The sequence below is a fragment of the Anser anser genome (assembly GCF_964211835.1).
Source record: "Anser anser genome assembly, chromosome: 1".
Lineage (NCBI taxonomy): Eukaryota > Metazoa > Chordata > Aves > Anseriformes > Anatidae > Anser > Anser anser.
Window position 1 is genome coordinate 83,836,128 of NC_139720.1, and position 14,648 is coordinate 83,850,775.

Consider the following 14,648-nt stretch of genomic DNA (forward strand, 5'->3'; position numbering starts at 1 on the left):
GAAGCAATCCTAACTAGAATGCTTCACATTTACTTATATAGCTGCTGAACTTCAAGGAAATCCATCACGAGTCAATAATTTCCTAGATTTCCATGACAACCTAATGAAAACAAACGAGATATTCAGAAAATTATACTTGGATGCATCAAAAGAATAGCACTAATTACAGTAGCAACACATTATTGGAGGGAAATGTTGAACTGTATAAACAATCAGCATCCATTTGGTGTCTTATAAAATGCTATGTTGTAAAGGGGAAATTCAACAATCAAACCTGCAGATGTACGTCTCTGACAAGTAATTTAAGTAAAGCTCATTGTGGTCTCTGAAACATTAAATGGATTCTCTTTGGGAACCTCTTAGGCTCCCAAATGTACTTACCTCCAGATGCAATATTCAGCTGGTGTCTCCCGGGGAGAATGTGATTTGGGTAAAAATGGTTGATTTTAGCACAATTCTTTTTTTATTTTTACCACCTATCCCTTCCTCCCTTTATCACTGTGAGGTTAGATGTTGAAGCAGGAATGGGAGGAGAAATTGCAATAAACCAGACTACGTTCTGGGGGCAGCAATTCCATTTTGTCTAGTTTTTAAGCTGTTAGACCACTGATACATTACAGGAGAGCTAAAAGGGTACCAGAAGAGGGAGATATGTTTTTTAATACAGAGTGCACCAAGAAATTACACGATCTTATCAGATAATTTGTATTACAACTACTGTCTCATTGTAAGTACTATTATACTTCACGAAAGGATTCTGGAATATATATCATTATATAACGATTTAAATGCCAGCCTACCATGAAATACTTTTCGGGAATAACTCAATCTCAAATGGAGATAGAATTTTCTTAATCTGTTCCTCTCCAGTATACTGCATTTTGATAGCGTCTGAGAAACAAGCCATATTACCAAACAGTGTCACATGAGCAATGCGCATTAGAGTTGCATCACAGTATTCTTTTCGTAAACGAATAAATAGATTAAAAATTCAATGCACTTTTGCTTGTAAGTCGGGTTTTGAGGTAACTCAGACAAATTCATCTGAATTGTGCCAATTTCTGGGTCAAAGCAGAAACATTACTTATTTCTGTAGCTAACATACAATATACATTTATGGTAAAATTTGGGGAAAACATTTATCTCTATATTTTATGTGCTTTCCATATGCCCAGCCCCATTTTAAACAGGTAAAATGATAAATTGCTCATTACTATTCCAAAGCTCTTCTGTGAAGTATATGCAGGAAATAAGATCTGTGATTCAAGGAGCAAGACGCATGTTAATTCTTATACAATGGAGAAATCAATATTAAAATCAGGACTGCATTGCTTCTGAGGTTGTACTCCCAATGATAACAAAATATTGACTTACTATTCTCAGCCTGGAGCAAAAAACTAAGAGAACACTGAACTTTAACTAATACACATATAATGTAGTTGCAGCTTATGTTGACTGCCTCCCCAAGAATACATAAAGTTATGCCATACGTTGACATTTATCCAGACTTTGAGGGAATATTAAATCAAGTTGCAAGCTTTCTAGGGCCAGGACCCTGTCTTACTGTCTGTCTATATAATGTCTGGCATGCCTGTGGCACCACATAAATAATCGTAACAGTAAATGAATATGATCAAACAAACAAGCAAAAAAATCATCCAATCAGATTCTTAATCAGATCAGATCTTTTAATAGTTTAGCCACTAACTCTTTCAGAGTCCCTACTGCTACCTTTATCCAACTGAGCTGTCAAGCCTTACTAATCTATATTGAAGAAAGGGCATACTGCTGGTGCTTGTAGACAGTTTGCTTCCGAAGATATGAACCAAAGAACATCTCAGTGGCCTTTTCCAGTGGCAGGACAAACAATTCAGGCCATGTTCATGACCAGCAAATCTACATGCATTAAGTGTAGACAAAAATGCTAAAGCTGTAGAACTTAGAGCTTCTGATCACACAATTGGGCTAGCGTTTTCAGAAGATACTGGTATTAGTACAGCTCAATTTCATAAATATGTGACCCTGCATAAACCTGTATATTCTACAAAGCCATTAATCAAAACATTATTTTTTTTTTATTGCTATCTATCCTAATTCACACCTACTCAAAGAGAATTACAACTATAGGACAGAGTCATCAGTCACTAACAGCTATCACTACAGCAAATTTCTGTGCAATTCAGTAGCATCTAAAATCTGTTTATAAAATAAAAATAACAAAACATCTTAATTCAAAGAATAAGCCAACTGAGATGAATAACAAATTTATATAAATCATGATTTGATTGCAATTTCTCTAATACTAGGGGGGAAAATAAGGATAAAATTTTTTTGAGTGTATTATTCACCATGTATTATTCACTCAGTTTCACTTAATCATCCAGTCTCTGTAGGTGCCCAAGGAAACCCTTCAAACCTTTGATTTATTTTTGGTCTCATTTAGAAGCTGTCATACAGTTGCAATGTATTAGTTCCAAACAGCAACAATTTCAGAAACATGCAGAACAGAACTGATCAATTCAGTTACCCTCTATTGGAAGAGGAAAATACCCTAAGATGTGTGAAATGTTTGAAACATGAGATTGAACATGCCATAAATAAATTAAATTCAAATTGAATTATTTTTAAAATATTCCTATAGTTCTAAGTCTACAGTTCTTTTGATTCCCTGTCTTTAGGTTTTCTAGACATGAATGGGAATTCTTACAATACAATAAACTTACACTTCACCAAATAGGTGGTGTTGTTTTTTTCCTTCATTGCTAAGTCTCTGCCCAAAATAATATTTTCAATTTTTTCCCGACATGCAATACAACCTCCTATCTACATTATTTAGTGTTTAACCTATTTCTTTTCCTTTCTGTAATCTCCATGACTAAGTACCTCAAATGAAACTCATTTAAGAAATGCAGAGGGTCAGGAAGCACCAACTAGGTTTTGAGACACCAAACTGCTAGGTAAAATTTTGTTCAAGGAACAAGGTCAGCAGTATCACACAGGCTACTTTTTTTTTTTTTTTTGGCTTGGGGGTTTTATCTTTGAAAAGTTTTATCTGACTTCCAGCCTTTGTCTTTTCCCTTGAGATTTCTACACAGGCTGTAATCCTGGTTGAATTAGTTCCAGATATCTCAGCCAAATATTCAACAGGCATGTAAAGATTATATGGATGTGCTAGTAAAGATCTGGTCCCTAGGCTCCTGCTCTTGTGTAGTCTGATACATTTGGGAAGCTATGAACAAATTGCACATGTATCACACAGATGGCTTGCACATGGAAATCCAGTAGAGAAATATGGAAAATATAAGCTCCATTCCTTCTTTTACCTCAGATTACACTCATATTCAGTTTCCAGGAAAACACCTTTGCCCTGCACTCTTGTTATTGGGAGGGAGGGGAGAGAGCAACCCTTTCATCTAGTAGACTAGCTTTTTTAATTTTCCTTTTCTGATGTAAAATGTGCAGGATATAGAGCGGCAGAGAGATGAAGTTTGCTTAAAATGAGTATTCTTCCCCAAAACACAGTGGAATGATCCCATTAGTCTAAGGGGATAAAATATACACTTGAGGCAAAGGCATTTGTCTTTAAACAAAGGGCTGAAAATGGCACCCTGCATGGTCTGCAGCTGCAACTCTCATCCTGTCTGATTCACTCAAATACTATTTACTCCAGTGAGTAGGATATTCACTTGAGAAGCAAGTTACCAGGGTTTCTAATTTCCATTCCCTGTGACTACTCATGGTACAGAAAAAAACAGTGTCAGCTAGTGAGATTTATGGTGGGTGGAGGAGTGTAGCTGGGATGCCAGTGGGCAGGGGACCATCCTCAGATGGAGGCAGGAGAAGAGGTGGGTATAATCTGCCCCCAAGGGCAGAGGATGGAACCACGCTTCACTTCCAGCATTGGATGCCAGAGGGCAATCCAAAGCTCTCCATCTCTTTCTGGGGCTTTAGATCTTGGGGGAAGAAAAGGAGAGCAAGATAATGGTTTTCTTCACAAAAGCCTTAATATGATTCTTTTCCATGCAGAAGAAGAAATAATAAAATTAAAAAAATAAAAATAAATAATAATAATAAAAAAACATTTCAGGGAAGGGAAGCATGGGAAAGAAAAGTAACTTCTATTCATATTAAACTAAGCTGGAGTTATCTTCCCAGTGTCTTAGTTCAGATGCCACTAATGGCTTATTTGCCTAGGCCTGTGATTCCTTGACTTAGGGCTGAAGAGACACTGTGAAAATAAATACATAATACTTATTTCTGCAGCATGGAATATTGCATTTGACTCATTTTATGGCTTGGCCCCAACTATTTCACAACTGGTATTTGACAAGAGAAGATCATACAACTAACTCAATAAGAGGGGTGTAAAATCTGACAAACTGTAAGATAGTGGTATAAGTACAACAGGGTTACGAAGAAGTGGGATACCAAGTCCAATAACCCAGAAAGCTATTCTTACGGGTACTGAATGAAGCACGTATAAGGTTCCTGAAGAAGTTTCATACATTCATAAAATCTCAAGTGATGGACTGTAAGTATTGGAAATCATTTTCTCTGATTGTTCTGGCTGTAGGAAAAGAGAACTCACATGATGTACTTTATTACTGAAAGAGGCCATAGCTGGAAAGGTGGAGGCAGAGCCATGGTAACTCAGCCCAGGGTCTCAGCCCAGGCATCTGGTTCTCTGGTGAACTTTCTCTCATTGTTTATACCAGCTTACCTTGTTTAATTAATTTTACTCACAGTTTGCATAATCACTGACAACTATACATGCTTCCCCCATGACAAATTGAACACACGTCAGCTTACTATGATGCTTTAAATATATACATATATATATATATATATATGTTTATGTGGTGGTAAGAAAGAGCTCACATCAGAAGTGAATTTCATGCCACTTGAGACAGGGAGAAAGTCAACTACAAGAAGAAAATCAATCCTTGAAATTTATGTCTAAGAAATGTGCTTGGCAAGCCACTCGTTGGCCAAATCAAGCCCCTTTTGAAGCTTGACCATCTGCAGCAAGTGGGGATATCTGGAGTAAAGCACATTTTAGAATACAGAAAAAAAGCCCACAGAGCATCAATTAGACATTCTGACCCATAACATGTTTTAAATCAATTTTCAGAAAGTAGCATGTGTGATATTGACAGTAGAATTCTGCCCATATGGTTTAACATTTGGTTGCCTCCAAAGCAACTTAGAAAGTTTAAACTATTTGGTAATACTTCTGTAATGTTATCTCTCCCTCACATTTATTTTTGAGAGGTAAGCTTTAAGAAGTTCTCCATTTCTTCAGCTGGAGAAGATGTATTACACATGGTTTCCGGATATGGAAACATACCTGAAAAATATGACTGTTGTACCTATGTGATTTCAAGTAGCTTCAGTTGCTTCTTAACAAAGAAAATCTCTTTTTACAGGAGCTGAGAAAGAGCCTAAAAGGAAAATTATCCTTCTGGCCCCAGTATCTATGATTTTTTGCCCTTTTCACTTTTGGGGTGATTCAGATGACAAATATCCCCAGCTGGTCCTGCTACAGTAAATTTTCTAAAATTAAGTTAAAACCAAGCCTGCTACACTCATATTTATTCTGTAATGTTATGCTCTATAGGGGCACTGGCACACAATTTTATCTGCAACATTATTTTTCCGGCATTTGTGACAAACTATAAACCACAGGTCTGAATTTTTAAACGGAGGATTTTCTCATTATGAAGCAAGTGAAAGTAGGATTCTGCTATTGTAAACTAACAGCAAACTTGCTCTTAAAGCATATTTCTAGTGGTTCTCATTTTACTGCAAACGTAAATTCAGAGAGATGGATGTTTCTATCAACCCAGCACCACCACAGAATTAAAATATCAGCAATATCCATGAATTAAATGGGCCTCATCAACACTTTTTACAGCAATTGAGATAGCATTTTATATTTTTTGTATACAAACAGCAATAAATATACTCATGAGTGCTGAACTTTATTATTGCTAAGATTTATTAAGCAGCTCTTATGCTCTTGACCTTGCACAAAAGAAAAAAATCACGAATTCTTAACAAGGAGTTTCTACAATAACCACCACTATATTTAAGAAGTCATAATCCTGAATTTTTGCAAGGAACATATTGAACTATGCATTCTTGGGTGGACATGAGGACGTCTGGGAACAAATTCAGTGTAAATGTATCATGTTATTTGTGAGTTCCAAAGCACCTGAAAGATGCTATCTACTACTACATGTATACATCTTTTAAGACTAGACCTCAGACCACTAGGAAAGGGCCTACCCTTAGGCGGTAACAAGAAAGTAAGGATGCCCTTTACTCTTTTCTGGCTTGAAAAAAGTAACATAGAATTTGAAGGAGTCTGTTCTTACCTAGGATGCACTTAGACTACAGGTCTCTCTTCTGAAGAAATCAGGACCAAGCTTCCATGAACGATTCCCAGGAGACGGATATTCACTGAACACTGCAACACACGTATGCATTCTTCAGAAGAGATGACAGAAGCACAGCAGATTCAGAATCATTCCACTGATTTTCAGAAATGGAAAGATTCTCTACCTAAGGACTAAAAGGACCAAGGAAAATGCCAAATGGCAATTAAAACACACATTTATTTTTTTTTTAATCATCTTTTTCTCTTCTCCATTCTATGGAATTTTCTGATACCCACATAACAATCTGGGAGCATTTAATTGATGATCTATCTACAGGTTAAAAACAAACAAACAAACAAAACCCTGAAGTTTTCATTCATCAACTGATCATCTGTTATCTGGACGAGTTTATACTAAAAAAAAAAGAACAAACAAACAAAAAAAAACCACAGTGGTTTTCAATAAGGCAAAGCTTTGGCTCAAGTTCTCACTAATTTTAATGTGGCATGACATACCAGTAACTAGAGGCAGAATCTGATCATTAATTTGGGATTAAAGCCAATTTGTTCTTACTTTTAAGTATTTTATGCAGTCTCTCCTGTCCAAAACATTATACCAGCCCAAATTAAGTTGGTTCAAGATTAATTTAGTTAAAGTGGTGCAAAACTCCTGTGTAGATACACTTAAATTGTTTTAAAACTGAAACATCAGCCTAGGTTAAATTGATTCCTTTTAAGATTAAACAAAATCAATATATCAGCGATCTTTAACCTGTTTAATCCACTAGGTAAATTAGTTTTAAAACCTAATAATTTAACAGCACGTGTGAGACTAGTGTTTATCATGATGATCACCATTCTCTTCCTATTTCCTGGTAGCTGCCTGCTTCTCAGCCTGTGTCCATCTGCCATATTTCTTGCACAAACTCCTGTCTCCTTTTAAACCTGTAACTTGGACCTTGTACAAGATCTGGTATTGCAGAGGTGCTGTCAATGAGAGGGACTCCGAGGGATAATCATGACAATCATAGCATTAAAACTGCATAACACTGCATGCAATGTTGGCCTGTTTAGACAAAAAAAAAATATATATATATTCTGAATTGGTGGGAAGAGTAAAATAACTTGCAGTCTTCTTGTCGGTGTTTTTAAATTGCTGTCTCTAAACTATAAATCCATATATGGTGAATTAAAGATGAAAAAATGACAAGAATCAGTATGAAGGTTTAAGCTTCTAATGGATTAAAACAAAATATAAAAAAAATCACCATTTCCAAGGGCCTTATGTTCAGAGAGAATGAAATTACAAGTAACTAGATGATTTGTAACTTCAAACAGAATAACGTTTTCCCAATTAGGTGCAAGAAAGCATACTGTTTCTTGTAGTTGATTCTCAAGGTCTCATTCCTTGTAAGTGCAAAAACCCACCAGATAGCAAGAACTGTGAAAAGGGATCATATGAGTTTGACAGCTCCACTAAAGAAACATCATAAAATTGCTTTCTGGTTGCCATCTTGTAGCTAATAACCGGCACAAGCTTGGGAAGGGGAAAATAATTAAATTCTTATGATAAAATCTAAATTTGATTTTACTATGGAATAACTTATGATTCAATTGCTCTAATCTTTACACTACCACTGTAAAAAAAAAATAGAAAAAAAAAGTGTTATATCTTATTTATTTCATATTTTTGAAAGCAAGAAGCCTTTTGAAGATATGCATGAGTAATTTTCAATATTGAATTAGGAAACTCTTGTCTTTGATAGCCACATAATAAGTGAAGGATACTGAATCCTTTTGCATGACTTATTCCAACAAAATATACCAATCACCAATAAATTCATGCCATCAAATATTTCTTTCTCGCAACATTTAAAAGCAGCCAGCAACTTAAGGAAACATGGCAGGACAGAAATATTAAACTGTAACATTTCAAAAAAAAAGGTACTAGGAAATATTTTAGGAACATGGTAAACGATGAGAAGAGCACGAAAGCAGTTATTTCCCAGCTAGACAAGCCTGTACTTCTTGTAAACATTATGCAGACATTGCATTAAGATGTCTCCTGTCATAGCATGGAGCGATTGATAAAAATGATTCAGGGTTCAGACAGCAATAGTACAGAGCAAAAAACATGTGGGGCGGGGGGCGGGCAGAGGGCAGAAATCCTTTTAGATTGACCTTTAACTGATAAATTGATGATGTCCTCATTAGCAGCAACCCTGCTGCTTGCCCTCAATAAAAGATAATGTCCTGCTGTTAACACTATTCCCGTTTCTGTGATTTAACACTACTATTACAGTTCAGATTCTATTTAAATGGATTAAGGTTTAAATTAAGATAAAATATTGTTGGGTCTGCAGCGTTTGTCTCTGAACCAAGCAGTATGCTTTCATTGCCTGTGACTGGAAATCAGCAAGCTATAGGGGCATTTATCAGATGACATTAACGCCAAGGTTTTCACAAGGTAGTACCTATACAATATCCAATTTGTTTAGTATGCTCTCGGTAATATATCACAGACGGTCTGTTTATGATTAACTGTTTAATGCATAGTTACCCACAGTTTAATCCTTCCTGAGGGAAAAAAAAATACTAGAATTCCAGTATTTTCTTAGAATGCAAAATTTGTAGGGTTCACAACGTAGTTAGATAATGAATCAGATTACCTATTATACATAATGGAAACACCACGCAATTTTTTATTTTGCATGGTTATCAGTTCCATCTGCAATGATCAAAAATACAGAAAGAGATGTGCCATTATTAATATGTGACTTGATTTAGCAATGCATTTGTGATTTTTTGAAAAATCATTTTAAACAAAGAAGCCTAAGCCTTTCAGTTTTATCCCCAGATGTGCTTACCTTTCAAAACAGTATTCTATAAGTCAATTTATATTTTAAAGACAAAGGACCAAAATTCTATAGTATAACAAACATATTTAGAGATTTGTCTAATTAAACATAGTTATTTTAATTACTTAAATACATGCTGATCCAGTGTCTAGGCTTACTTATTAACTCCAGACAGATAAAAATTCTCTACATTGGTTTGGGTCTCCTATATCTTAGATAACATAGGGACTATCTCTACAGAATGGAAAGTGTTGTGGTTTAACCCCAGAGGGTAGCTCAGCACCACACAGCCACTCACTCGCTCTCCCCAGGTGGAATGGGGGAGAGAATCGCAAAGGTAAAAGTGAGAGAACTCAGATCAGAGTTCAGATAAAAACCATTCACAACGTAAAGGAAAAGCCACATGCACAAGCAAGGCAGAAGAAGGAATTCCTTCGCTGCTTCCCTCTGGCAGGCAGGTGTCAGCCACTTCCTGGAAAGCAGGGCTCAGCACGTACGACGGTTTCTCGGGAAGACAAACGCCATCGCTCCGAACATCCCCCCTTCCTCCTCCTTTACCCCGTATTTGTTGTTCAGCACAACACCACGTGGCGTGGGATATCCCTTTGGGCAGCCCGGGCCAGCTGTCCTGGCCCTCCCAGCTCCTGGTGCACCCCCAGCCTCCTCGCTGGCAGGGCAGCACCAGCAGCTGGAACGGCCTTGGCTCTGTGTGAGCACTGCTCTGCCCCAGCTGAAATATCGGCGGGTTATCACCGCTGTTTTCATCAAAAGTCCCAAACACAGCATCATACAAGCCTCTACAAAGAAAATAACTCTATCCCAGCTAAAACAGTGACAGAAGGCAACATTGTCACAGGAAAGAGCTGCATGATTTTAAAAATCAGATCTTTATTTCAATGCTTTTCTTTGTTTCCACTGGTATATATAATCCACCACACAATCTACCCACTTTGATCAAATACAAATACACAGACTAACCTGAAGGACACAATCTCTTTCCACAAGACCTCTGGTACACCTTGTTTAGAAATTGATGCCATCCCAAGGGCAACCTTCCACTGTAGGGAGGTTCTTGCATATGAAATCTGTTTCCAATTCAAGAAAATAAATATAAAAATATTTTGGTTTCCAGCTATGTACAAGTGAATGGGTATTATCCCGATCTCACAAGACATGATATTGTGGTCCCTGTTAGCACTAATTGTCAGTGTGTTTTTTTGGAGCTGCTGGGAGTGACCACCTGGGTGATGACACAGGGGCACTTGTGGGCCCCACCCTGGGAATCGCACTGGGGACAAACAAGAGGCAGGTTTCCTTCACCCTGCCCCTACTCACTGTGGGGAAGCCAGAAGATAGGAGCCAGAGCTTCAGCATCTGCCTTCCTTGGAAGCATGCTCGTGACCATACGGTGCTGAGAGAGACCAGAGCGGGAAGGTCAACGCTCAGGTGGTGGGTGGGCTCCTGAAGTGCTCTGGCACAGGGTCTTGCCACACAGGGGTCTCCCATTCCCCTTGTCTTCCTTCATGTAGAAGAGGGGAAGGCAAGTGACCTCCACTCTCTCTCCAGGCTCCTTTCCTACGGTTTTATGAGCCCTTGGTCCCCCTGGATCAGCTCCCACAAGTGCCCTTTCTCTTCCACTATGCTAAGCAGGGCTTTAATCAAAAGGCTCGCTACTTCATCCCGGATTCTTTCAGGAGGGACGAAGGGGAGGGTGGGGGTGGTGGGAAATCACACGTAATTGCAAGAAACAGCTGTCACTGGAGAAAGGTAGGCAAGTAACATAGGGAGTGACTTGAATAACAATATCCAAAAGACTTGAATAATGTGAAATTATTCAAAGTGAACTTTCAAACAGAATTCATATCAGTTGAGAAATTTGTGGGGTTTGCCTCTTATTGTAAATTATTTTAAAGAGCATCTTTCCTTTCTTCGAGGAATTTGTACCTGTCATTGGGCTTTTTTTTTTTTTTTTTTATCTTTTTTTCCAGACAAAAGCAGAGAAGCTTTTGCAAGTGTTAGCAAGTAGCACATGTTTGCAAAAAGCACTTGGGCAAGATTATACAGGATTCATAATCCCATGAAAGTTTGAGAAACTTCATTAAATTCCATTTTGCCACTTTCCCAGGAGAATTTCAGATGCACATTAAATGGTCTAGTACTGCTACTGGATGTGGAATAAATTTATCAAGAGGAATGGCAGCAATCAGTCTTTTGGTGCTGAAAACCAGAAACTCAAAGTCTGCATAATCTGAATCAAAGTTTTCATTTAAACTCCTGTTTGACTTTTGCAGGTATTTTGTGAACCTTAAGCAAGAAAGTCTATTTCTGTCCCAATCTAAGTATGCAAAATATATTTATGTAGCCCCACAGAAATTACATTTTTTTTAATATTACCTCAAGCTGATTGCAACATTTACAACTACATATTCCATGCCATGTGTATTCACATGTAAAAATTGTATTTATTCTCAATATCCGTCACTTCAACTAGTATATAACTGACTTCACTTGCATTGCTTTATATATATATATATTCAGGAAAAAGAGTTATTAAAATAAAAATAATGGATTAATAACTTAACCTTTGAAAAGTTAATACAGTGGATTAAGAGCATACTTTCAATTATTCAGTTACATACACATGATTTCTTTCACACAGTTGTTAACAGTAGGAGGCTATTTTATAATTTTATGAGCTTAGTGGGAATGAGAAAAAAATTATCTTTAGATTAATACTGTAATTACTATCTCTGTTCTATTTCTGTAGTAACTCGTTATTTTTGTTCGTGAAAAATAACTTGAAAATTTCAAATATTTTGATGTTGCAGCTTTTTTGAAGCTACGAAACTTTATAGTGCCTTTCAGCTCTTCTGTCCATAAATGTCAAATAGTGCTAAAAGTAGGAAATTTTAGAGAATGTGTAAAATAACTTTTCAGTGTTAACCTGAATCCCCAGGGAACACTTTTACAGGTTCTTTACTGTTGTTTGTTTTAAAAGTTGATGAATACTGTAATTAGTGATAATTTTTGGAGGACTGCATTGAAAAACACCTAGTCTTGGTTAAATTAATATTAATTTGTATGACTAGTCTTTTCAGAAAGCATTACTGAGTTTAGTGTGTGTCAGCAGGAATTAAAGATGTTCTGAACTGGTTTTAAGATCATCTAAGCATGCGTTATAGTCAGTATACACCCTGGCTCCACAGAAATCACTAGCAAGATTCCCACTGATTTGTTCTGTTCGTGCCATACAGTTCTTTATTCCCTAATTGTTCTGCTGTTGGAAGTCTCTTACTGTAAATGCTACTCTTGCCCTTTCAAGCAGAGTTGAATGTATTCCAGTTGTCCTTAATATTTTATTATTACTTGTATAACTCCATCAGCATGGGGTGAATTTCCAGTCGTTGGTTCACAATGTCATTTACCCACACTCAAATTCTAGAAAGCATTTGATGGGATTTCTTTGCTATGTAGGATTATGGGTTGTGAACACAACATCAACACAACTAAAGGTCCTCAAATACTGTGATGTACTATTTGTCAGGTACTTTAGCAATTTATGTTGTGGCCCTTCTCATTCTTCTGCAATTATTTTTGTTTGAGTGACTGTTACATGCAAGTTGGGTAAGCTTTACAACATGAGAAGACAAAAGGTATAAGAGTAAAAGCAGAAAAAAAAAAAAAAACACAACCAAAACAAACCTGTCTCCACCACCTCCCCACACATCATATAAGAAACCACGTAGCTACATGTACATTTATACTGGACTTGAAAACCCAGACTATTAGTAAGGCAGGGTGGTGCTGTACTAGTTTAGGGTAATCACTAGTTCATCAGCTCCATAGCAGATTGCCATCGTGGTAACATCTTCAAGAAAATCTGTATGCAGAGGGAATATAACACCACAGCCACATCATCCTTCCTTGAGCTATGGAAATAACACTCTGACGTGTGAAGAGGGGAAGTAGTCCAATAGTCATCATGTTGCAAAGGCAACATTTTATAATAATTGCTAAAGCAGAAGGAAGCAGACATAACTCACACTTAAAGAGGTCTCTGTTGAGATGGAGGAGTAGGAATGCAGGAATATGTATAAGAGGACATGCAGATATGAGTTTGTTGATGTAAGTTAAATACACAAGAGCTAAGAAAGGCATGAAAATATACGAATTTAAATATTTTTAATTGATTATACCTACATTCTGCAAGGATACAGCTATTATCCAGGAATAATTGGCTATAATGTTGAACACACATATGACAATAGCTCCTGTTTTAGATATTTTAGAAAAGAAACAAATATGAAGAGAGCAAAGAGATCAAGAGGAATAAGAGTAAAAAAAAAAAAAATCAGACAACTCACTTTATTGTGTATCAGCAACAAATACTTGAAAATATTAAATATTTTTAGTTATGGAAGGTAGAAAATATTTTTTTTCTTCTCTTCTTTCTCTTTGATGTCTTGAATCCCTTCTGGGTTGCTTCTGTGACATTAGTCTACTAATTCAGCTGCAGCACTTGAATTTCTATTGAGATGAGTCCTTAAAAAAGTTGTATGTATATGCATGTACTCTGAGTACAAGATAGGAAAAACTAGTTGTTGTGGTTTAACCCGGCTGGCAGCTAAACACCACACAGCCGTTCGCTCACCCTCCCCCCTCCCTCTCTGGGATGGGGGAGAGAAACGGGAAAGTGAAGCCTGTGAGTTGAGATAAAGACAGTTTATTAAGACAGGAATATAATAATAACAATAATAATAATAGTGATAATGATAATAGTATTAATAATAATAATGTGTAAGAAAACAAGTGATGCACAATGCAATTGCTCACCACCCGCTGACCGATGCCCAGCCTATCCCCGAGCAGCCGGCCCCCGACCCCGGCCAGCCACCCCTATATATTGTTTAGCATGACGTCAGATGGTATGGAATACCCCTTTGGCCAGTTTGGGTCAGCTGTCCTGGGTCTGTCCCCTCCCAGCTCCTGCTGCACCCCCAGCCTGCTCGCTGGCAGGACAGAGTGAGAAGCTGAAAAGTCCTTGGCCTGGTGTAAACACTGCTCTGCAACAATTAAAACATCAGCATGTTATCAGCGCTCTTCTCATCCTAATCCAAAACATAGCACCCTACCAGCTACTATGAGGAAAATTAACTCTGTCCTAACTGGAACCAGGACACTAGTATAATAAATGCTGAAGAAAAACAGAAATCAGAAGTTCATTCTTTGGAGACAGAGTTCTATGTTCCAGTGAAAATCACCTCCTCTTTCCTTATATTTCCTTATAGTTTTTTGTTGTTGTTGTTTGGCTGGGGGTGGGGAAAGGTATTTGTTTTAACCAAAATATGTCCTCAACTTGACCAAGATCATTAAAAAGACATATGGTCTTCTGAAAAGATAGCATTTTTGGA

The 14,648-nt window shown here is 37.2% G+C and overlaps 1 protein-coding gene across 1 annotated transcript in view; it reads right to left on the reverse strand.

Annotated features, from left to right (window-relative positions):
- The window catches only part of LOC310903694 (inositol 1,4,5-trisphosphate receptor-interacting protein-like 1), a 121,075-nt gene extending 106,976 nt beyond the window's left edge, over window positions 1-14,099 (reverse strand). The window contains exons 1-2 of the mRNA XM_083847405.1: window positions 14,071-14,099; window positions 6,378-6,469 (exon numbers count right to left, since the gene is read on the reverse strand). The gene's annotated coding sequence lies outside the window, so the exon portion shown is untranslated. The remainder of the gene's footprint in view (window positions 1-6,377; window positions 6,470-14,070) is intronic.
- Between the last annotated feature and the right edge of the window lie 549 nt (window positions 14,100-14,648).